Source organism: Lepisosteus oculatus, chromosome 24, assembly GCF_040954835.1.
Source record: "Lepisosteus oculatus isolate fLepOcu1 chromosome 24, fLepOcu1.hap2, whole genome shotgun sequence".
Lineage (NCBI taxonomy): Eukaryota > Metazoa > Chordata > Actinopteri > Semionotiformes > Lepisosteidae > Lepisosteus > Lepisosteus oculatus.
In genome coordinates this window covers 10,692,958-10,716,594 of record NC_090719.1, presented here as the reverse complement: position 1 = coordinate 10,716,594, position 23,637 = coordinate 10,692,958, and positions in this window count along the sequence as shown.

Genomic DNA, 23,637 nt, shown 5'->3' with positions numbered 1-23,637 from the left:
TAGAGGTCTGGATAATGCTCATTCATTTCAAAACACCTTTAGAAATAGTGTTATTCCTCCACATGGCTTAGTACCTTGGTGCCCATTGTTTCCCCTATAATTGTAAGGAGTATGTGCTTCCTTCAAGTTTTTCCAGTGTCCTTGCATTTTTTGAAGGTGTTTGTCTAGCTTTTCCAGTCCTTTCCTCAGCTATTGATCCCTTGACCTATTATCAGTAGAATGGAAGCACATTCCCCAAGAAGTCACGAACAAGCAAAGCTTCTTATAGTTCTTATTTGTTTTGTTATGTTCTTCCTGCCTCTCAACAAATTAAATACTTGTTGTACATTTTATTTGTATTCTTTGTTGGTTGTGTTATTATAACATGAGAAGAAACAGAAATTAAAAAGTCAACTTAACGACACAATGAAATATACTGTAGATCCATCTTTTTAAAATAACTAGTGTAGCCTACGAAAGTCACAGGAAGCCAGACCCAAAACCTGGTATGCACAAAATGCAGTGCAGGTCTGCACCCTGGGGCCAGTTTGACATTCCAACATAATACACACACAATGACCTACACAAACAAGCTTCAGATTAACTGGTGTCTCTAGACTATTTCCAGCATGTCACAGAAGGCAACACAGGCCAGAATCAAACTCTTTACCCAAGACACTGAGGAGCCAGTGATAGAGTATCTGCCCTGCATTCATATAATATCACTTTATTAGCCATATACAACTTTTTGTATTACGAATTTGTCATTTTTCGCATACCCCAACTTGCTCTCCATGAGACACACAGACAGGGAGAGAAGCTTGGGGTCAGAGCACAGAGTCAGCCATTTATATGGCACCAGTCAAGCAGTTGGGGTTAAGGGCCTTGCTTAGGGGCCCAACAGAGTAGAATTCCTCTGCCGGCTGCAGGATATGAACCGGCAACCTTCCAGCCACAGGCTCAGATCCTTAGCCACAGAGCCACTGCACCACCCCCGCATGCAGGCCAGGTTGAAAAATGTCAATGTCAGACTTGGTCTAATTAATAGAATTCTATTTTATGACAATGTACACCATGGCAAGTATACCATATTTATAATACAAACTCTTTTATCTCGGAAACAAAAGCAAGAATTGGACTTGCTTTCAAGAACTCGGTATAGAATCCTGGAAAAATTCTGCATTAGCAATTTCATTGTTCAAGGGGAATTACGAACCTTGTATATCCAGGCACAATGGTATAAAGCATGTTACAGATGTTAGCTCCCTGAATGACTGTGTAGACTGTAGACACCATAAAGTTCTCCCATGGAAGAACATTTGATACTATGGCATAGAACAGTTCACTACTGTCAAGGTATTTGCACTATGTGGGACTGAGCCTGAAAGCAACTGTGATTGAATCCTAACATGGTTAGAGCAGAGGTGTAGCTATCACACTAGCATGGCCTATAAATGTTTCATGAACATGCCCTATATGGCTTATAATGTGAACCTGTTGTTAAATTATCTTATAGAACTCAGTTCGGATGACAACTGGGGTGGGGTTGGGATAACTGAACAGTTTGTCAAGAAGGTAACAATCTAGGTTCTTACAAGAATGAAAATAATGTGCCCAACTAAAAGACATTGTGATAATGGTTAGAAGTTATGATCTGTGAATATTTAGAAATATAAAAAATGTTAATATAATGCCAATAATATTGGCTATTTTAGTTTTTCTAAGAAATGTTTATTTGTTTAAAGAAAACTCATGGCAACAGTTGGGTTTGAACACCCAACATCAGGGTTATAAATCAATCACTTAAGCTATCACGCCACCAAGGCAACTCATGTGACAACCACTGAAACAGCAATACACTTATCAATGGAAAGTCTTATACTGCTGTTTGTGCAATAGTATATGAATATAGTTAAACAGTTATTAATTTATTTAGATATGTGAATGTTTTGTTTAATCCGATATTGAGTGTATTCACAGAAAAGGTTAAAACTATCAATTTTCACAAAGTATATAAACGTACGGTAATATGGTCAGAAGGAGCACATAAAAACGTTTAGAAATAACCACATGTAAGACTTTGATGCTTAAAATGTTTGGGGAGAAATGGAATACTGGTGTGTATTTTTTCTTTAAAATACCAATACCAGCAATATGCAGTTTACATAATATGTTTATGTTTCTCAATTAATATCGTTTATGACCTTCAGATGCGTTATGCTCCTATTCTTTTTATGCTTGTTCAGCTACTAAGATTTCCCTTTAGTGGTAAAATGCCATCTAAATATTCAATACTAAGCAGATTAAAACGTGCAAAGTAAAGAGATTAAATCTTTCCACTACCGACCAATGCACCATGAGAGCCCCTTTCGTGCCCCTGTCGGTCATTTTGGCCAGCCAATCACGGCGCGGTGGTGCGCACGTAGTTGCCCGCGGTACGGGTTTGTACCGCGAACTTTGAATGGCTGCATCTGTATTTGTCAAGCATCACAAAAGATACTGATGTTATTTCGATCTACTTACATGTGTGAGCAAACATTCAGCTTGATGAACATCAACAAATCACGTCACAGAACAATGGCTGCATCTGTATATTAGGACAGGTTTATATGGGTTTCATACTGCATGGGAAAAACTCTATGGTTTATGAAGGGTTAATTAACAATGACTCCGCATACTGTAGGATTTGAATTCTTGACCCACTGGACAGGAGTCCAGAGCCTTAGCCAATTGTTCATGCAGATATCCTAAGTCGAATAATGATTTAACACTTCTTGTTTTCTAGACTGACCTAAACAAAAATGATGTTTTCATTTGGGTTCCAGTCTGAGATTTATTTTAATAGCTTACCTGATAGAAGCTTTAGCACCTTGACTCTTTATCTTCAGTGGTGGATGAAGTGGGTTCCATCCTATACATAAAGTACTTTGGGTTCTTTAGTGATACTATTACATTTACATTTATTCATTTGGTAGATGCCTTTATGTCAAGACACTTACAATCACATCTGGTTAAGGTGCATATAATAGTTACATAAAACAACAATAAAACCTGTAAACTCAATGATAGGATGTTATATAGTGTGGCTTAAACAGGAATTAGTAACAAAGTGGGGGTTATTCACAGGTGCAAAATGACAGTATAAATGAAAAAAAAATAATTTGTCAGCTAAAAAGTTTTTGAGGTCATTAGCAGGGAAAAGATTAAAGAGATCTTTACAAACTGCAGTTCATATGGAGCATTAGGCTGTGACACATAGGGTATCTGTTGTTAGGAATGATGAAAAGTCAAACATAAGAATATAATACTACATATTACAGATTGAAGTGACAACTAGCTAAAATTCCACTTAGATCGCAAAAACACAGGTGACCCTGATCCCAAAATTTATTCTAGCTATTCTAAGAAAGAAAATGAGGTGGGAAAGAGTTATTTTTGTATTACAAAAACTAAACGTTAAACACAATAGTAACATTTATGCACACAATGAGAATCTGCATGTTATATTTTTAAGAAAATGAAGAATACATATATATATAGTTGGATTGTAGGCTGACATCCCAAATGTGTCCAAATCAGTGCGAGTCAGGCTATCAACCAATGCTACTGAAAGCTTTGGCTTCAAGTTCCTAATGAATATCATTAGTGGAAGAACACCATACTGCTCAGCTAGGCATGTTTCTGTAATCCGCACAGTGAGCCTCTTCAGGTGGATAAACAGAGACTGTGCATCCAGATTTCATTTAAACAAACTCCTGACCTTCACACAGACTCTGGTACAAAACAGCAAAAAAGGCAATGTCAAAAAGATGCACATCTTCTCAAATCTTAAAGCTGCAGCAACACTACATCCTCATTGAGGCATTATCTCCAGTGTCTAATTATACTTATTAAAAAAAATGTAGAAAAAAAATGCACAAGAATCAGACCTGCAGTTTCAAAGTGAATTACAATTCTAACTTTAATGTTATCCTGAGGCCTCGCCGGACAAGGTCACTTCGAGGAGAATTCATTTACTGGAATGGGCCAATGTTTATAAACACCCTAAGACGTATTGACGTCCCTTGTGAAAATTAGTATGGATTATTTTTATCACCCTCTCGGTAAATAATTGCTCAGAGTTATTGTCACTTTCCTGGGGACAACACAGATTACGTGCCAGGAATAACTGGGATGGCCATGAAGTATTTGTTGTGCCTGCAGTATCCCTAGAAGTGTTTAGCCATTGCTGAAGGGATCTGCACCAAATCATTTTACTGGAGACCAAAATTACACATTGATTTAAATTTAAACTATTGGCACTATTACTCCTTACGTACAGCTTTATGATGTTTTTAATCATTTTAATCATTTTGTATACTGGAAGACCGCAAATACATTTGATTGCAATATTCATATGTTGAATTTTTAATGCATCTCAGTACTGTATATAAGCACCCTTACAAGACAAATGTACTATAAGACTCTGTAAGTTTTCCTGTCTCTTAGTAATACTTCTCAAAAGTTTCAGTATGTGCTCTGTAGGTCTCTCTACTACTATGTCTGGGTTCAGTTTGGCACATTTTTCAAAATTTGACCTCTCGAAAGCAAATCACCAGGAAATTTAGTGGAGAATCTAATTAGTGTCACATAAGCTCACAGGTTAAAAACCATTAAATTAAGCATGTGAAATGGTTTTATTTTAATTTTAACATTTTTTTTGGTTAGACTGACCTAAACAAAAACGATGTTTTCAACATCAGAATGAGGAAAACAAACATCAGGAGAGACTAGATACAGTAACTGACAATCTTACTTTAGGATTTTTCCACTGTAATTTTCTCCAGCTTACATCCCTCAAGTCTAAAATTAGTGCTGTCCCTACCATCATTCATAAATGTTCCTTACATTAAGCTCAACAGTTTTTGAGAGTTACATCTAATTAGCAATACTATGCAAATGTTGCTTCACTGAGCAAACAGATGAGCCAATGTTTCAGTTTACAGTAAAGTCTAGCATGGCTCAGAATCCAGATCTTCTGGGCAAACACATTTATCTTCATATGAGGCAGCAGATGTCTCATATTTAAGTGGTGGCCAATAAATGTAAGACAATCCAAAAGAAGAATAAAGTATTTGTGAAGTCTAGCCATGCTATATGATATAGGCCTCTACATTGGTGATCTTTACAGGAGAAACAGGTAAAAATATGGGAGAATATTGCATTTACAGTAAAACACCATGTATCTCTGCAACAAAATCAAAGTAAATATTTTATTCGCAGTGGCATTGTAGTCGCAGTGAAAATGTAAGGAAAGATAAAGATTTGCTATAAGAAATAACTCTTCTTACCTTATTAGTCATCAAACAGCTTTGATTGCTGAAACCTATTGGGAGCGTAGCTATGGTAACTCAGGAAAAAGGTGGGGGTGGGAGTGGGGGTTTGGTATTTTGTGGATCAAACATTGAACAAATCCAAGCACAATTCCCATAGTGGGGTCGCTTGTGTGGGGTGCTTTGGGGAACACAAAATGGATTTTTTTTTGCACTGATTAAATCATGTAATCACATTATTAACCTTGAACAAAACAAAATAGTTAAGTCACAGTATGTGTCCCAAACAATGTTTATTTTTCAAGCTTCATGTTTACTCTTGAACGCATTGACACACAGTGGTTGGAGGGCCCTACAGTAAACAGGGGAACTGGAGGTTAATTCTCTCTATTGACTTCACAAATGGTCTGATCTTCTTTAATGAGGTGATATAACCTCCAGCCAATTTTTATTTTTGTAGTGCAGAAGATTGTAAAGGGTACTGACACTCTCTTTATTGCTCCTGGTTTAAGATCAGTACATATAAAATTAAAGTGCACTGAAAAATTACCTCTTTAGAGTATTATTGTACTCATGCTTACTCTAAATACATGAATAATGTGTTTGAAGAAGTGTGGAGATTTGCACTTTGGTGAAAAGCAACAATCCTTTCCAAAAAAGACTTAAGTGATACTTGAACTCATTGCAGCATAAAATTGACAGAATAAGAATAAAAATATGGCTGAGATATTTAAAGCAAGGTAGAATTTTCATGAATTACGTTTACTTGTTTTCTTAATTTCTTTTCATTTTTTTATAAGCTGGGCGTGCCAGTTTCTATTATAAAATGCCCAGCTGAGTCATATTTAAGCTATGTTTTACTTGAATATGATTAAAAAATACTGTCATAACGTGTTCTTATACGGCACACAACAGGAGGAATCAACATGTATAATCGTTTACAACCATTTGTGCATACAATATTACTTGCACACGATTTAAAATGATTATTAAATAATTATTCATAATGAGGCATACTTCCAGCTGAAAGTGAAGAGCACAGAACTCAAGGTAGGGAGAAGTAAGTTAAAATGATGGAAGACACCATTAAGGAATTGAGAGATGACAAGTACTTTCTGCAGATAACAACAAAAGAAAAGTTATAAACAAGAGAACGCCATCATGGGCCCTTCTTCCCTGTTTGGTGATTAGTAGCTTATTGATTCAAGGAACTCAGCCAGTCATTTCTTGAAGGAAGCCAAGATACCACATGGCTGGGTAACTTGTTCTCACAAACTTTTAAATTAGGTGCACATTCAGTAAAAGTGATCCTGATATACCTATGTGAAATTTTGTTATATTTCTTTTATGCACGTTATTTGATCATGACATGTAGCATTTAGATTTATGATAGTTCTTTTTAGCCTCATTGCAAAGGTTACAAAAATGCTGTCAACTGGATTTTTTTTCGCCAAAATGCTTCATTTCATACATTTTCCAGCATGGCAATGACTCAAAAGCTGAATATTTTCCAAACCATAAAAATAAATGCACATTAGCACAAGGTAAAATTTTAGTCATTCATGAAAAAAAAGACTCATATGGCAGGAGGATGAAGCAACATTATTGTAGCAGATTGGGGGTTTAAATTTATACTTGATGACTTAAAATTGACTGCAGTTATACTTCTAGCTGGACTTTAAATGACACGCTTAAAAGTGTTTACCCATTAGAACTGGTGTTCTTACAACTTTTAATCTGACTCAGTTTTCAGATATGATGACTGAGCGGTGCACTGCACCATCCAAGTAGCCAAAGGTCTCAGAAAAAAAATTGGAAATAGGAGTAAATTATCACTCATCCTAAACTTCACTTGGGCTCCAAAATCCAGCAATGAAGATAACAATATCTATGTAGTTTGGAAATGTTAACCCTAACCCTAGTCTTGGTTTCAACTGAGCAGTCCTGCAATCTGTCTCTGTAGCCCTTCAGTCCTTCAATCTGTCTAAATTTTGAGATATGATTATTGAGCTGTGCAGTGCACCATCCAAGTGACAAAAGCTGACTTTGGACCCCAATGCTGAATGTAAAAGAGTGTCTAAGTAATATGACAGTTTATTGACAACTAAAACATGCATTACAAGCGTAAAAGAATATACAGTATATCTGTGGAACAATCTGGTTGAACACGAATGCTGATTGTTTACTTAGGGATTACAACGATCAGAATGAATAACTTCAAAGTTAAAATATATATAATTGTGTCAACTGTAACATGTTACAGTCAGGCCCATAGGTTCTATCAGCTGCATTAGCGAATTACATTTATACTCTCAGACTCAAGTAAATATACATTTACTATTGTGAACTAATATTAAAACGTGTCTGGAAGAATCTTTAAATCCCGAGAACGATGTGATTAATGAAGTTATACTCAACAATAGTTTGGCCAACGTCCTTGATGAGCTTAAACTTTGCACTGGTTAAAAGCTTGGCTGCGTCTGTGGCAAATACAGGAGAGAGAGCGTTTCCTTGCATTGAGTTCAGACATCTCTGCCAAAGTAGTTTCCTGCTGACTTTGGTATTTAAATACAATCTGTGCACAGTTTGTATTCTTAAGGTCTAACCAAAGTCAGTTCATCAATTCAGTATATGGCCAGATATACTGGATGTTGACAAAAACAGTCAAGTTGGTGACTGGCTGAGATGTTATCGGGGATAGTTCTGGTACCCTCCCTACAGATCCCCAATTGGTGGATCTTCCTTTGGATGATAGTGACTTTACACCTGTAATTATAGGAAGAAACAAGCCTGAAAATATGCTGAAGCCCAAGTGCTATACTGTATATCATTACAACATTCAGTTTGATACAGGTATATAATGTCTCTTATCAGAAGGGCCTCTTTAGCCACGTTCCTGTGCCATTCACATACAGTACCACAGCAGGTATAGAAAGATCATTAAATAATTAATTCTGAGTGAAATAATAGACTCTGTTACTACATAATCTTACAGTGCCCTTCAGAATTACATGGACAGTGAAGTCAAACATGTAAGTTATACTTTGCAATGAAATGAAATGAAATGAAATGTATGTTTATGGTAATGAATTCCAGTTATTTTAAGTAACTACATGTATGAGATACTTTCTATTTAAATTTAAAAGTCAGTATTGAAGTTTCATATACCTGTTAGGCAATAATCATTTGAGATACAAAAACCTGTATCTATAGGTGGCATTAACAATACAGTCCCCTAATCTTTGTGTAGAAACTGTCTTCATATTTCCCTTCTTATCCAGATATCAGAGCAGACAACGTAATCCTAAAACCCGATTATCAGGAATACAAATATGCAAAAGTGTCTTTAATATTGACATTAACTAATAGATATTCCTACCTCTATGAATCAACAAGGAGGTCATCTTTGAACTTTTTTATTTAATTTGCACAAACCTTGGTCAAACAAAGAAAAAGGAAGTTGTAGGCAATACCGATCAACTTGAAGTACAAGCCAAACAAATGTATTAATCTCCCTTACAATGATTAAACCTCCTCAATTTGCTGTTAAAGATTTATTGTAAAAAAGGCAGCCTTCCAAAATGAGAATAAAGGCACTAATCGCTCCTGTAAGATTTACAGACAGCCATTTTCACTTTGGGCTCCATCCCAAGAAAACCATTCAGAAGAAAAATAAATATAATTGAGAACAGCTAGCCTTTTCTCGGTCGAAATGAACACTGGAAACATAAAAAAATAAAATTCACATGATACCTGGAGATTTAAAAATCCATTTGGTTCAGAGGATCCTTAGCTCTTACTGTGAATTGCATGTACAGTATGAGAATTACATACTATAAATTGTCTTGTTAACAGCAATACAATTTTGACGTACACATCTAGAAATACATATTTAACCAGTAATGCACGCAGAATAGATGTTCAGCTTTATTATAGTATGAGATCAATAAACTGGGTGAGGGCACAAACACTTGCAAAATGGATTTAATGTTGCAAGATAAGTGTTCAATTAATATCTCTCTTGAATGTCTTTGAGAGTCCTAAAAACGTACTGTGGCAAAGAGCCAGGCTGTTGGCCAAGATGAGATGGGCCTTGTCTGCGTTGGAGAATCAGGATCTATGTGTTTGAGATGACAGGTTGGTTCTGTTGTTATTGGAGCTACAGTATAACACAGGCAGGACAGCTAAATATCATTGCAGTAGCAGAAAATAATATCTACTGTATGCTCCTTTTTTTGCATGTTGTTACTTCTCATATTATCTTCTTATGATATTGCTTTCAAGTGGAGTGTCGTCATATGTCAGATAATACATTGTATAAAACATGCTGAACACACCACCTCAATTCCAATGCTGCCAGTGCAACACCCTCTCTTGCTTTGTCATGTTTTCAGTGATCTGTCTTGTTCATTCAGTCCTTTGCCACAATCTTAATTACTGCCCGTTGGACTCCTCTCAGGGAAAGCTGTACAGTTGCCTTCATTCTCCTGGTCTTACCTCGGCTCTATTCACACACATCAGAAGATCTTCATATGCTCCACTCTGTCTTCACTAGTCACCAGGCACTGGAGTATCCAAATCTAGGAATAGTGTGTTCTGCAGGTTTTCCCAATTAAGAGGCAGCCACCTTAATTCAAGACCACATCATTGGGCTTATGCTTTGAGTGAAGATGATAGCTTTCTCACAAGGCCACTTCTCAATACCTCATAGGCAGCTTCATTGTTTTTTTTTTTACATTATGCTGTATATTATACATGGCTTTTACTGTGCCCTCTAAGGGATTGAAGATTTAAACTATGCCAGGAAAATGCACCCCACGCCATAATAGAACCACCAGAATCCTCACCATGGGAAACACACTCTGTGTAAGCTCAATATATCTGTATGTATTTTTTGTTAAGTTCACAATCACAGATTGCTGTTCAGGGTATGTGCCACTGGCAACTGACAGTGGCTACTTTGACTTCATACTCATCTAACAGAGATACAGCACATACAGTAACTAGAAATTATCTGTTTATATGCATATAGAAGGAGAAGTTATAAGGCATCTCAATCTCCCTTGTTTTATGATGAGAAAAGACTTCATAGACATTACTCATTGCAACAGCATGCTCTTAACATACTATACACCCTAACCTCCAAATGGTATGGCTTTGTTGAACTGCAATGTACAGTACAGATACAGTATGTGAGAAAGAAAGGGAAGTTTTGGTGTTGTGCACAAAGATTAAATTACTGAGTAATAATTTAAAGCAGAAGACAGTTTTTAACTTTTTAGGGAGATACAACCCCTGTATAGTATACCTGCTGATGCTCAAACCTTTGTCGTCATGATGTCAGAATAGAAAGTTCATTCTAAGATGCTATGAAGTTTGAAAATCTTTTTCAACTCTGTTTACAGGAGGGATTTATTCCATTACAGTGATGCTCTCCACAGATGGTCATAGTTTACCGCAGTGTGGTCATTTATTTTCTAAACAGAAAGAGACTGAAGAAAAACCTTTGTCTGAGATGTCCTGAAACTATTTTTCGAATCATTTAAACATTGTGTATAACAATTTAATTTTATGTGTAAATAAAGTGTTAACATAATATGTTAATAAAGTGGAATAGTTTATATAGAAAGGAACATTAAAAGCTGGAGAAATGAGTACTGGGACTAATAGAATCTGTTGCATTCAAATACCTCTCAGCATACAGCATATTAATCTGTAAATTGCCAGGTCTTGAAACAAACAAATTTGCATTCTGACAGGTTTGAGACAGGGATATTAAGAAAAAAAATCATTAAGCCATGAACATGTTTTTGAGGTGATGTTGAAAATCAGCCGAGATCAAGACGAGCACAAGATCAAAGAATCTCTTCATCATAAGGTAAGAATGAAAAGAAGCAATAACCAGCTATTTTACGTGAGGGACTTATAAATGCACTGCAGTATTAATACTTCAGACTTGGCTTGACTAACACAGAAAACAAATATTAATACACATATCTAATACACTCAAAACACAACTAAATACAAAATACAATCATTAATACAATTAATCTCTCTATTTTTCAATGTGCTTTGAGCAGCTTGGCTCGTAATGCAAAAAGTCCAAAATGACACCTACTGTACTAAAATCATTTAAATGATTTGACTTTTACATGTGTGTTACAATCAAAATTCAAATTTCAGTCCTGCCAATATAATAGATTATATTCATATATAAATCTGAAGCTGTGAAAAATGAAAAAAGCATGCTATTCTTTTCTAAAATCCTACAATTTCTAAACAGTGTCCTCTTTGAATTTCTTGAGATTCACAGTTCTGAGGTTTGATGGTCATGACAAACCCTCTTCAACTAGGTGTAATCAACAGCACAGCCTCTTGCCAAATAATTGAAATTACCCCTACACACCACACAATGTACTAATGTACGTTGTCCCTCTCATTCCAATAATCCATCTGTGTGTACCACAGTACACAACAATGACACCAGTGGCCTCATCCCAAATTTCAAAGTGTATATGGAATATAAAAATTTTCTTCTACACCTCCAAGAAAGTGAAATCAGAGGGAGACATTTCCACAATTTAAAGAGGCAAAGGGAAGGAAACCTGATAAATTGGACTAAAGATAATAAAGTTTATCTAATGAAGGTTTCAACCCTTCAACCATTTCTTTTTAGACTTGGCATGTGACTCATTGCCAAAAGAGAAAACAATATATTTTTGATGGATTCTTTGCCATCAGCAATATTTGACAAATTTTGATCTATGATACCTATTTTTCCTCATGAGTGAGAGGAGTATAAAAATAAAGTCGACTTTATTTTATCATTTTAATTTTTCACACAACACCCTTCTGTTGTGTCCTGGTGAGCCAGAGCTTGCAGGCCTTGATCTCCCTGGAAACCAAGTGCATTGACACAAGGAGTCAAATACCTCCTGGGGCTGAGCTGACTTGATTGGGCCAATTGTCCCAACTGCATACCTCCAATTAACAGGTGCTAATTTCATCAGGACCAACATATATTAACCTTCTACCACTGATCAGGTGCAATTGACCTACTTCCAACCTGGGTAGGGCTCTCAGCATAACCTGTTTCTCTGAAGGACACTCAACTTGAATCCTGCCTGAGAGATTCTCCATGTGTCTTGAGCCCGCTATGCCTGTCAGCACACTGTCTGTTCTGCCAAGCACCAGACCAGTGGCACAGATCCAAACTTCATACCTACAACCCTGTGCCACAGGTCAGCCACCCAGCCTGGATCAGCCTTGACAGCTGTGCTCACCTACTTTCGCCATCACAACACCTTCATGCTCAAGTGAAGAAAGGTCAGGAATCAACAAACTATTCTCGTGTCAATATAATAAAAGGTAAAGGGTCACAGTCTCCCAGGAGTTTATGCAGTATGAATGTTTTATATCTTCATGTTTAGTTTTATCATACCTTTGAAATGTTTCTCCTGACCTCCTCTGGTAATAAGGCTTTACTGAGCTGAGAGAAGAGGACCTACATGTATTTTCAGTGCATTGAGTTTGACATCTGGATGACCTTACTGACCCAAAGGAGCTGATGGCAAATGACCACAGTTTGGGAGAGAGCACTAATGTGAGCTCATTTGTCCTTCCACAGGTTAAGTAAAGTCTTCTACAAATTAATTTGACAACATAACTCCAATACGTTTAAAGTTTTCCTGAATATTGACCCTGTGTTAGTTTGATAAAATAAGGTTAGATTGATGACTCCTAGCTACACTGTCAGTTTGGTTTCAGGTTTAAACTTGTAAATTTCAATCATCTGCTTCCTCAGGTTACCAAAGACTGCTGGAACTATATCACTTAGAAGTACACTTTTGTTTCATGTCCAGACATAAAAATGGCTATTTACTGGGGATTATTGCAAACGTATACATGTACCATGATGAAGCAAGCATGTTGATGAATTTTGGAAAACCATACTGAGGAGAATTTTCATCCTAAAAAAAATGATAGAACATTGGAGAAAGCTTGCCAGGCCTGGGATTTCGTCATGGGCTCAGCTTTGAGGGATAAGCAAATAAGTAAATACAAAAGAACAAAAATAAAAAAACAGATTTAGGAATCAATTAAAATTTTATGACTTTCACTCTAAGAAAATGAGTTCAAAACATTGGTTAATAAAACTAAAAATAATTTAAAATAAGCACTGTCGTTAAACTTTAGTTTAATTGAACAAAAACTACTGTAACTCCCATCCTCCAAATTCCCTTACACTTTAAATATAGCAAATGACACTGGCTAGGTGGGGGCAAACATTAAAATAATTGGGAATAATTACAGGAAAATATAAAACCAATTTAAATTTAAGTGCATGTAGACTGTAGTGGCATTTTACTAATGACTGAGTAACTGTTGGAGGTTGAGAACTGGCAACAAAAGTAAAGATTAAAGATTAACATCTCCCAAAATACCACATTTCTTCACAGGATTTACAGACAATCCTTCCAAAAAAACAAGATTATCTGATATTTTTTCCTGGATTTTAGCCTGCATACTTTATCCAGGGGAGTAAAACCCCTTTGCTTGACCCACCTTCCATTTCACAAGATTGTATATAAAGCTGATTAATGGATTTTTCTACATTCATGAGATCCAGTTTCTATTTAGAAGAGGGCTTTTAAAAAGAATTAGTGCCAGCCTTTATTGGTTTTTACAATGTGTCAATGATAATCTACATGACAAGCAGGTTACTCTTTTTAGTATTTGGCAATAATTAGCCCACACACATAACGAACCTAAACACAAAATTGTACCTACTGTAACTCCCTCTGTGGTCCAAAGTAGGTGGGACTTTAAAGAAATTGCAATGCCACACACATTTCTGAAACAATGCTGGGTAGTTTCATGTGCAGAATGAAATTATAATTTTTTCCCCAAATCTCCATTGCCTACACTCCAGTAATATACAAATCAGCTAATAGTTGATGCAAAACATGCATAATAACATTAAATAATACAGTTGCAATAAATTTAGCATTTAGTGTCCATGCAATACTTAAAATAAACATGGTTAAGAATCTGGAGAATGATATCCTGAAGGACTAGAGTGTCTTCTAGTTTTATTACATTCTGACTTCATTCGAATCAACTGTTCACTTAATTGATCTGTGTCACAGATAATTCCAGGTCTTTTTCCATTGACAGTTTCCAGGTACTGAGAGTTATAAAATACTCATTAAATCTGGTAGATGGTGGATTAAGTATAACAGGTCTATACTTTGAGGACTAAAAATCATTCTCACTAAATTTAAATATAGTAAACTCAGTGGCTCCCGATTATTGCTGTGTATCTGTTTGAAGAGTGCATGTTCTCCCTGTCTTTTCATGGGATTTTCCTGAGTTGTCCAGATATTTCCCACCCGTCACATTCCGATGTGAATGGCTACTCTAAATTGTGCAATTTTTAAAGTAGGGGGTAAAGTCAACTTCATTGATTATTGTGCAACATATAAGTGCAACATGTGCTGGCTTTGGCAATACAAGTATTTACTGATAGTTACTGATACATTGAGTAGAATGAATGAATTGCTCTCCTGTGTGACATTTCTGATATTCTCATAGGGACACTTCTTTCTTTACAGACCGGGGACATGTAATGGAGAAGCCAGCGGTGATTCAGGATCCTGAGTCTCAGCAAGGAGTCAGCTCCCCCATTAATGAGTGAGGAAAAATAGATCTGCCACAATGGCAAATACTGTATGGGGCAGATGGAAGGATGCAAAAAAAAAAGCATTAGTGAGTGAAAAAGAATAGTAATATTTATAGGTATGTAGGCAGAAGGGGAAGAGTTTAAGGTTTGACCTTGCCCTCATCTTGTGTTTTAAATTCCATTTACTGTTTAGTCCCTTCAGGTGCCTTTGACAACGGTGTAGTACACATTTGCTGAGTATAATCCAATGGAATACATAGACATTATATACTGTATATTCTTATACATATACATATATATTTCATGACACCCCTAGGAATGGCAATCATTTTAGGGCACGAACCAGGTGTGTCCACAGTGCCTGACGTGCTCTTCACTGCCTGTTGGGGAAACTTTTCACCTTTTCTCCAACTTACTGTACATAACTTCTTCTCCAAGAGTGGTGCTATTATCCACACCTCTGTCCTTTCATGGCCTCCTCTGAGATCATTTTTAGGTGATTTCAAATCTGCTTCCCTTGTGAATACTCTGGCTCAACAAACCTCACACCTCTTTTAACATTCACACTCATCCCTTGCGAGAAGTAGCTATAGAAGACTCCACTCATTTGTTGCCGTTTGGCCACACCTGGTCTAGCACCTTCATTACTTTATTTTACGTGGCCCAACCCACTAACGGCCAAGGCTGCTGCTCTTCAGGAGCCTTCCCTGCACCTTGATGTTGTTTATACCATCTAGGGATTTGAACCGGCATCCTTCCAGTCACAGGTGCAGATCCTTAGCCACAGAGCCACATTATTATTACATCACACACAAGGAATTTGTCACTCTTAACAGGGCCCTTCTGGGGTACACAATGCCACAAACTTCCCAATCTCCTCCAAGATCTTCATTCACACACTTTTTCCCCTCCTGGGTACTGAGTCTGCAGCCTGGCCATCTGCTTTCACAATGCATACTGTACATTTTCGACAACAGCAGCTTTGCCTAACATGGAGCCAAACAGTGACCTGTTTTTTCTCTGCCCCTGCTTCGGCCCAGTCACTCTCACTACCATGCCTCAGCATGACTTAGCTGGATACATTAATCTACAGATACCAGGATCTCACTCGTTCCACTGTGCTGGGTCTGCTGCTTACTTCCACGCATGGTAAACAGACCTGATCTTATGTTTTCTGCGCCCTGAAGCTTGCTTGGGACTGATAGCCTGGCCTTTTTCCTTGCAGGGAAGTATTCAGCCTGCTCTTATAAGCATGCCTCCTGCTGAGTCCTCTTAGTTTACAAACTCCCTTCAGCTGTGGTTGTATAGAAAAGCTTCTAAAATGAGAGTTCCACCTTCCTGACAAACACACCTCATATTATAACAGAATTTATGGAAGAAATCCGTAGCTAGATTAGTATGAACACATTTTACATATGGCAACTGTAAAAGATACAGAAAGCAAAGTAATATTAGGGTAGTTCATAATCTTTTTGTTGTGTTTTTTGTTGCCTCAATGTAATAGTTAAACACACAAATACAGTATATATAGTAAATAAGTGCATATTGGAGGGCATAATAGTAATTCATTAAGGTGTGATAAAATAAAAAATGTTAATAAAAGTTATTTTTATGGTCATTATCAACTTATACAGATAATATTAAATGTGTCTCTCCAAATGCCGTGGTTGTTTGTTATTTTTAATATGCAGAAATCTTTGTAGACTTTTTATGGAGTCATAGAGGACAGTGGCAGATTAACACTGTCAGATGTCTGTTGCTGTTACACTAGCACACAACATTCTTAATAGCAATTATACTCAGCAGAGAGTGGAAATTAAGGAAGCCCTCCACACAATCACACCTAAAACAAGACAGGATCGGTCATACAGAAGTATCAAATCTTTGAAAGATTCCATTTTTCTTTCCCCAACAAATCGTGAATAATTCCCAAAACACAGCTGTTGAGAAATAATTAGGGAACTGAGGACAGTTCAAAAAGCCTAGCAGATGTATTTCAGTATATCCTTTGTCCTTTGTGAAACACCTCTGAAAGCTCATTATCCACCCACAAAGCCAAAAGAAGGCTCTTCAGGATGTTTACATTGAATTCAACAAAACACAGGCAGTCGCAATTTATGAAGCTTTTTGCGGTCAAACAATTGTCTGTCCTTTGCTGTTAGTGAATTGTTTTTTCTTCATTTTCAAAAAACTAGCTGCAGAGTACAGACACTGTCTTATTAAAGATGCCTCTTATTATTATTAGCCTGCAGGAACACAACAGACCGATAGATTAAGTGCCACGTGGCACATTGATTGTGCCTCACACCCCCTCTTGGCACAGAGTAATCTTCTACTGTGCAAATAAAAGGCTACTGTGCCAGAGACTGTCTCAGTGAGGCGTTTCATTATGCTCCTTTGAAAGGCCTGTAGGGGTCACAGTTGGATCACATAGGGAACAGTGGCTGAATAATTTACCAAGGAAATTGAAAATTTCACTGTTCACTTTCTGTTCATCTACAGTATACATCTCAATAATCCCCATTGGGAGGCAAACACTGTGACAAAACATGCCAAGTAACACCAATTATCTTAGGACATAATGCCAGAGAACTATTAATTTCAGCTTTCAGTAAAAAAGCCAGATTTGCAGTATTCTTTTTTTGTAGACGGTTGAGACGTATTCTCTTTTTGGGGGAAACTGGTGTTGAAACCTCTTTTTCTGGTTTTAACATTTTTGTCATGTTGGCAAGTGTTTTAGTCTAGAATGTGGGCATTATTTAATTCTTCATTTGAGAATACTCATTAACGTGCAGATTTTGTTTTAAATTGAATTAGCGTTTTTTCTTTTCAAATTAGACAAAAACTTGTCTAAAGAGATCGTGAGATCATGTATTAAGTACTGTCCTATAATATATACTTTTTGTTTGACAAAAAAGCAGATTGTTCTTTTGTTCTTTTACAACAGCAGTTTGTGAGTAGTTTACACTGACAATCCTTGATGTATTTTTTTAAATAAAATATTCCTTTGTAGTTCAAGTAAATGTAGCATGAATATGCAGAGTAGAGACTCTGGACAGAACAGACTAGAAACCAGCTGGATGGAACATATAAACACCTTTCTGCTCTTATTTTATTTGGGCATGTCTGGGTTACCATCATTCATAAACCATGTAGCCACAACATAACAAATCCTTCATCCTTGTCCCATAATTATCTGGAAATAATTACAAAATAATCTTGTTAAATTAAACAAATACCAGAATGCCTAGGACCTAGATATAATTATTATTCTACAAATGGAGGTACCCCAGCTGTTGCTTGCTTTCTACATAAAAAGCTTTGAATTTCAGGTGAGAGTGATCCTTTCTGAAGGTTCCAATTAGTGCTGAACTATACAATCACTCACAGTGGTTAGACGCACATTTACCAATTTAATTCAAAAATCAAGATCTGGATGCTGAGCAGTTCATATTAACCAAAAATCACAGTACAATTTTAGTCCTATTTTGAATGAACATTATGTGATCTTAAACCTATTTTAATGGTTCCACTAGTTTACATAATTTCTGTCCACTGCTGTATGACATATTTTAGACTACCTGGTGAATTAAGAAACTCATATAATTTAATGTATTAAGCCCAAATTAAAAATAATATATTTAATTTATATATACACGTATTATAAATGTAATGTATACATTTTAATGTATGTCTGCCCAATTACTGTACTGTAGTTCAATCACTGCAAGAAATGTCAACCAAGTGCTGTGTTTGGGCAATTATGGGGAACCAGCCTCACAGCTGGTGAAGAAGAGGAACTATACTAAACAGATAGTACACATACTAAACAAATTATACTAACTATACTTCAGTATAGTATACTAAGTATTAATTATACACATAGTATACCAATGTACTAAATTGTACTTTCTGAAAAAAAAAGAGGCTGAGATGACCTGGAGTGTGTGAAATGGTCTCTGGGAATATGTTTTCAATATTCATATGATATGATTGGTTGAATGATCCACCCAGCAATGACACTACACTTGATAGAATAAATGCCTTCATTATCCATCTTGAGTCATTATTTTAATCTTAGTTCAGTGCACATCACCTAATATTATTCATTTGACTCTTCAATACAAGACAGTTTGCAGACTTCAAAAGTGTGGAGGAATAGTCAAGATAAAGGATAAAAACAGAAATCTTATATTTCACAACATACTGTAAGAACAATACACAAACTTCACACAGAAGACATCTTCATTTACAATTATGGGTCAAGGAAGTTGTACCACAAGGTCCATTGATAGAAAATTGCTTCAGAAACTTCCATTATTTACTTTCAAATTTACTTTTCAGCAAGATATGATATTGCAGCAATACCTGGTTTTAGTGGCGTAAAATTGAGATCCAAATGATAAATTTGAAAGAATTTAAATTATTTAAAATGTACTAACATCTGATCATTTTTGTCTTTATTGATTAGATTAAAATAAATAATAAAATTACACATTTTCTTGCTCAGTACTCTCCATTACCTTTATATAAGTGGCAACCAATTGTCATGTGCGGTGTGTTAATACAGTAAATGCTGATTCTATAATTATTTTTTACATTCTTATTTTTCCGTTACATTTTTAAGACACTATTCACGTACTACACCAAAATAAAATCAATAACAAAAATAAAAGGTTAACAACTGTTGTCATCATTGTTTCCTGCACTGAGTCACCTTCAGCACTTCAGGTAAAATGACACCCAGGTTATGGTCAAACAAATAAACTTCCTTTATTAATCCCTCACATTTCCAAAGTGAATTATTTCATTTGAGCTTTTAGCCTTGATCGATATCTTACTTAAAACAGAGACTGGAAGACCAATCTACTAATGACATATCCTTCAGAGCACAACAACTTCCCACATTCTGCTAAGAACAACACTTCAAAAGTACATCCCAGATCTGAGTCGCAAGAAGTGCTCTTCATTGAGAAAGATATAATGCTTCAGTTTTGGGGGCATTTTTGTTTCCCTGGTGTATAGCACAACCTTAGTACACAGAATTTACTCTTTTACGTCTTAATATTTAATTTGGCATTGTAATAATATAAGAAACAAGGTCATTCAAGGAGTATATTATGGATCCAGGATATGGAAATGGCTATACCCCTTATAATCTTGCTGCAATGATATTTGTAGATCTCGGCTAAATCCTGCAGGCTAGAACTACAAATATCATGACACTGTGTGGCAACTGAAGGCCGACCAGCAAATTCACTAAGTTGATGGATCACATCTATTTTCCTTTATCCCTGAAGCCTTTGTATTAAAGGTTGCAGAAAACACAGCTTCAGAGAAAATGTAAAACAGCTGTGATCAATTTCTAGGAAGAAAATAATTTTGAAGTGAAGTAAACGACTGTTCCACTCATTTCTGTACTTACTGGTTTACATAGGGATGTTCAGCAATTTTGCCTTGTGATATTTTAAAAGCATCAATGTTCATAAGAACAAATTAGACCGTTAGAAAAATAGCACTTAACTCTATGAATTGCACAGTGTGAGGCTGAATTCAGTCTAGAGGCATGTTGGTTTAACTGCAATGAACCAAAAGCAGCATAGTGACTAACTACAGTTAATATGCAACTCTGTACTAAACAAATTTAGGAAAGTACCAATGATTTTGGCTGCTGAAATTACTTGCTGGCAGTGCAATTGTAAGGAATCTAAAGTAACAGCTGTTACCCTCTGGAGCAGTGGTTCCCAATCCTAGTCCTGGTGGTCCATATGCCTGCTGGTTTGGTTAGGTTACACTCACATTGGTTATGTTATGTTTAGGGTTTGTTAATGCATAGTGGTTAGCACTACAGTAGGTTCAATTCCAGGGCCAGGGTGCTATGTTCTTTTCAATTGTGCTCTGAGTGCCCTGGTTTCCTTCCACAGTCTGAAGATGTATTGGTATGTTAAATGGTTTCTGGGAAAATTGTGAGTATTTGCATGTTTGTCTGTGTGTACTATGTGATGGACTGATGTTATTCAGGGTGAAGACTGCTTTGCACACGTTCCTTGCCAGGATTTCCTTACAACTCTGAGTTGGATAAAGTGGTAAGACAATGGATAGATGGATACATTTAGAAAAAAAAAAACCTGTATAAAACCTAAATTAGTGAAACCACTTTTTTTTATTCATTGGATGTGAATAAATTGCTTATTTTTCTGCTGAATTTTGTTATGTTTGAAACAAATGTTCCCCAAATTTTGAATGTTGCATTGTTGTATTTACAAAAGTCCACTTGTCCTTTGTCTCACACAGAAAATCAGAATCAACTTTAATTGTCAAGTTAATGCACAAGGAATTTAGTCTGGTGTATTGATACTGCAAAACCATTCTACATATACTGTACCAAACACACAGAAGACAATAGACATCATTAAGATAGTGCATGTACTGTATAACTATGAATTCTGGTTAAGCAGAAAGACATAGGAAAGAAGCTGTTCAAATACTGGGTGATTCTGGTTTTAATAGTGTCTTGCTGAGGGAGGTTTATAAAACTGGTGGTAACCTGGGAAGGAGGGATCATCAGCAATCTTTCCTACCCACTTCTTTTCCCTGGATTTGTACAAATCATCCATGGATGGCCAGCATATCGGACAATTTTAGAGATTATGGAATATTATCATACTTTTAAATACTTCCGGACTGATTTTTATAGCAGATTTTAAATAGGAATTTGATAAAGTATGCCTTGATTATGTATTTTAATGTCTAGAGTATTTTTACTCTGGGCAAACCTTCAGGATATGGATAAAGGTAATATACAATAGTCTGTCAAGTACTGTAGAATGGCAAATAATTGGTACAGTATATCTCTAAGAGTACTGCATTCTTAAGTGGAGTGAAGGAAGAATGTCCTCTCTCCCCATATCTGTTCATAATTGCAATGGAAATATTGGCAATGAAGATTAGACTCAGCAAACAAATAAAAGGTCCAGGGATTAATGATCTTAATTTAAAAGTAGCTATATTTGCCAGTGAAACAGACTTTCTTATTAAACCTTAATTGTTTCTACTGCTGGATTTAAATGAGGATCAAAGTGTTTTTTTTCAGATTTGCAATGTCTCACACCTAACTAAGAGGAATGTACTATTTTATGAGTGAGTTCTTTAACAGCCATCCTGTTTACTTCAGTATAATCTGCCTATAATATGGTCGAATGGACAAGTAGACATGCTTGACATTACCATTCCTAAAAAATATGCAACAATTAATACAATATTAAAACCACAGTAAAGCACAAATTTGTTAAATTAATTTTAATAATTCATTAATAGTACCCCCACTTTACATATCTACATATCTAAGCCTTTATTGGTAAAACAAAATCGATAGATTGTTCTTATGACCAGCTTTTATACTCTTGTGTATAGTATATCTGTTTAGTGTTCTCTTTACAATTTGGGGTCTTAATATAGAGTAAAATATCCTATTTGTTCTTATGATTTAATATTGTAATTGTACTGTATGCAGTTTGCTTTTGGATTGGGCATGTGCAGTGCCAAATGAAACAGTTAGAGACAGTCAGAAAGCTCTCGATAATGCAATAAAGAATTGGCTGAGAGACACAAAGTTTTCCAGTTGACACAAAAAGTATGCTGCGTTTTCTTTGTAAAACTGGTGATATTCATGTCCCATATAAGGGCGATAGAGATCATAATTCCCAAAAACCTAAATAACTCCACCACACTCCATGCTACATTTATCACACATCAATAATACCACATTCTTAAGTTTTAATTTATCAGGGCTTTGTACATAATGATGTACAATGTCACCGTGCTTACCAGCCAGGTACATAAGGCATTAAATCCACTCTCTGAGCTCAGAATGTGAAAGCATGATGGAGAAACACAATCCAGGCCAATCAACAATTCAGGTCCAAAGTCCGAGTTCAAGCCAGGAAGGGAGATCTCTGACGGCCAGTTTGTCTTTCAGTTTTAATCCATATAATTTTTAAAAATCTTATTGAACATGTTATTGACTTAAGAACAGGATACAATACTTGAATAGTTAAGCTGTCCTTACACTTGGCTTATATTAATACTTGTACTTTTAGTAAATGTCTTTCATTAAATGTCAGAAATGTCTTTATTCTATATTATAATTTATTACTAGCAAATTAATAACAGTTTCATCTCGATTAGAGAGGTTTTTCCTAATTAGGAAAAGAGGTCTTCATTCTTTCAATAGGCATTAAGGATAAGGCAAATAATGGTTATAGTATGTAATAAATGAATCCAGTGGGTTGCATTCCCTGTTATTACATACAATAAGCCATACTGCATCAGGCAACATTCTCATTACCAACACCATAACAACAGACTGTCATCAGAACAATATGAGATAAATAGTACATCTGCTTTTCCCTCTAGGGGACTGAAGACTTCCTGTTAGGTTTATTTAGTACTTTAAAGTGAAAACCTAGATCAATTAATTTGAACCTCTTGTAATTACCTAAATTAATTTACCTGGCAATAATGGAAACTTTTTCATCACAAGAAGTGCATGTTTCAGGCTGTTTTCCTGATTCTAATCAACTGGTTAGCCCTTTTTAATTGTTGCAGTTCATTCTGGTTTGATCACATCATTGAAATAACTTTAACACTAATTGACAGAAATCA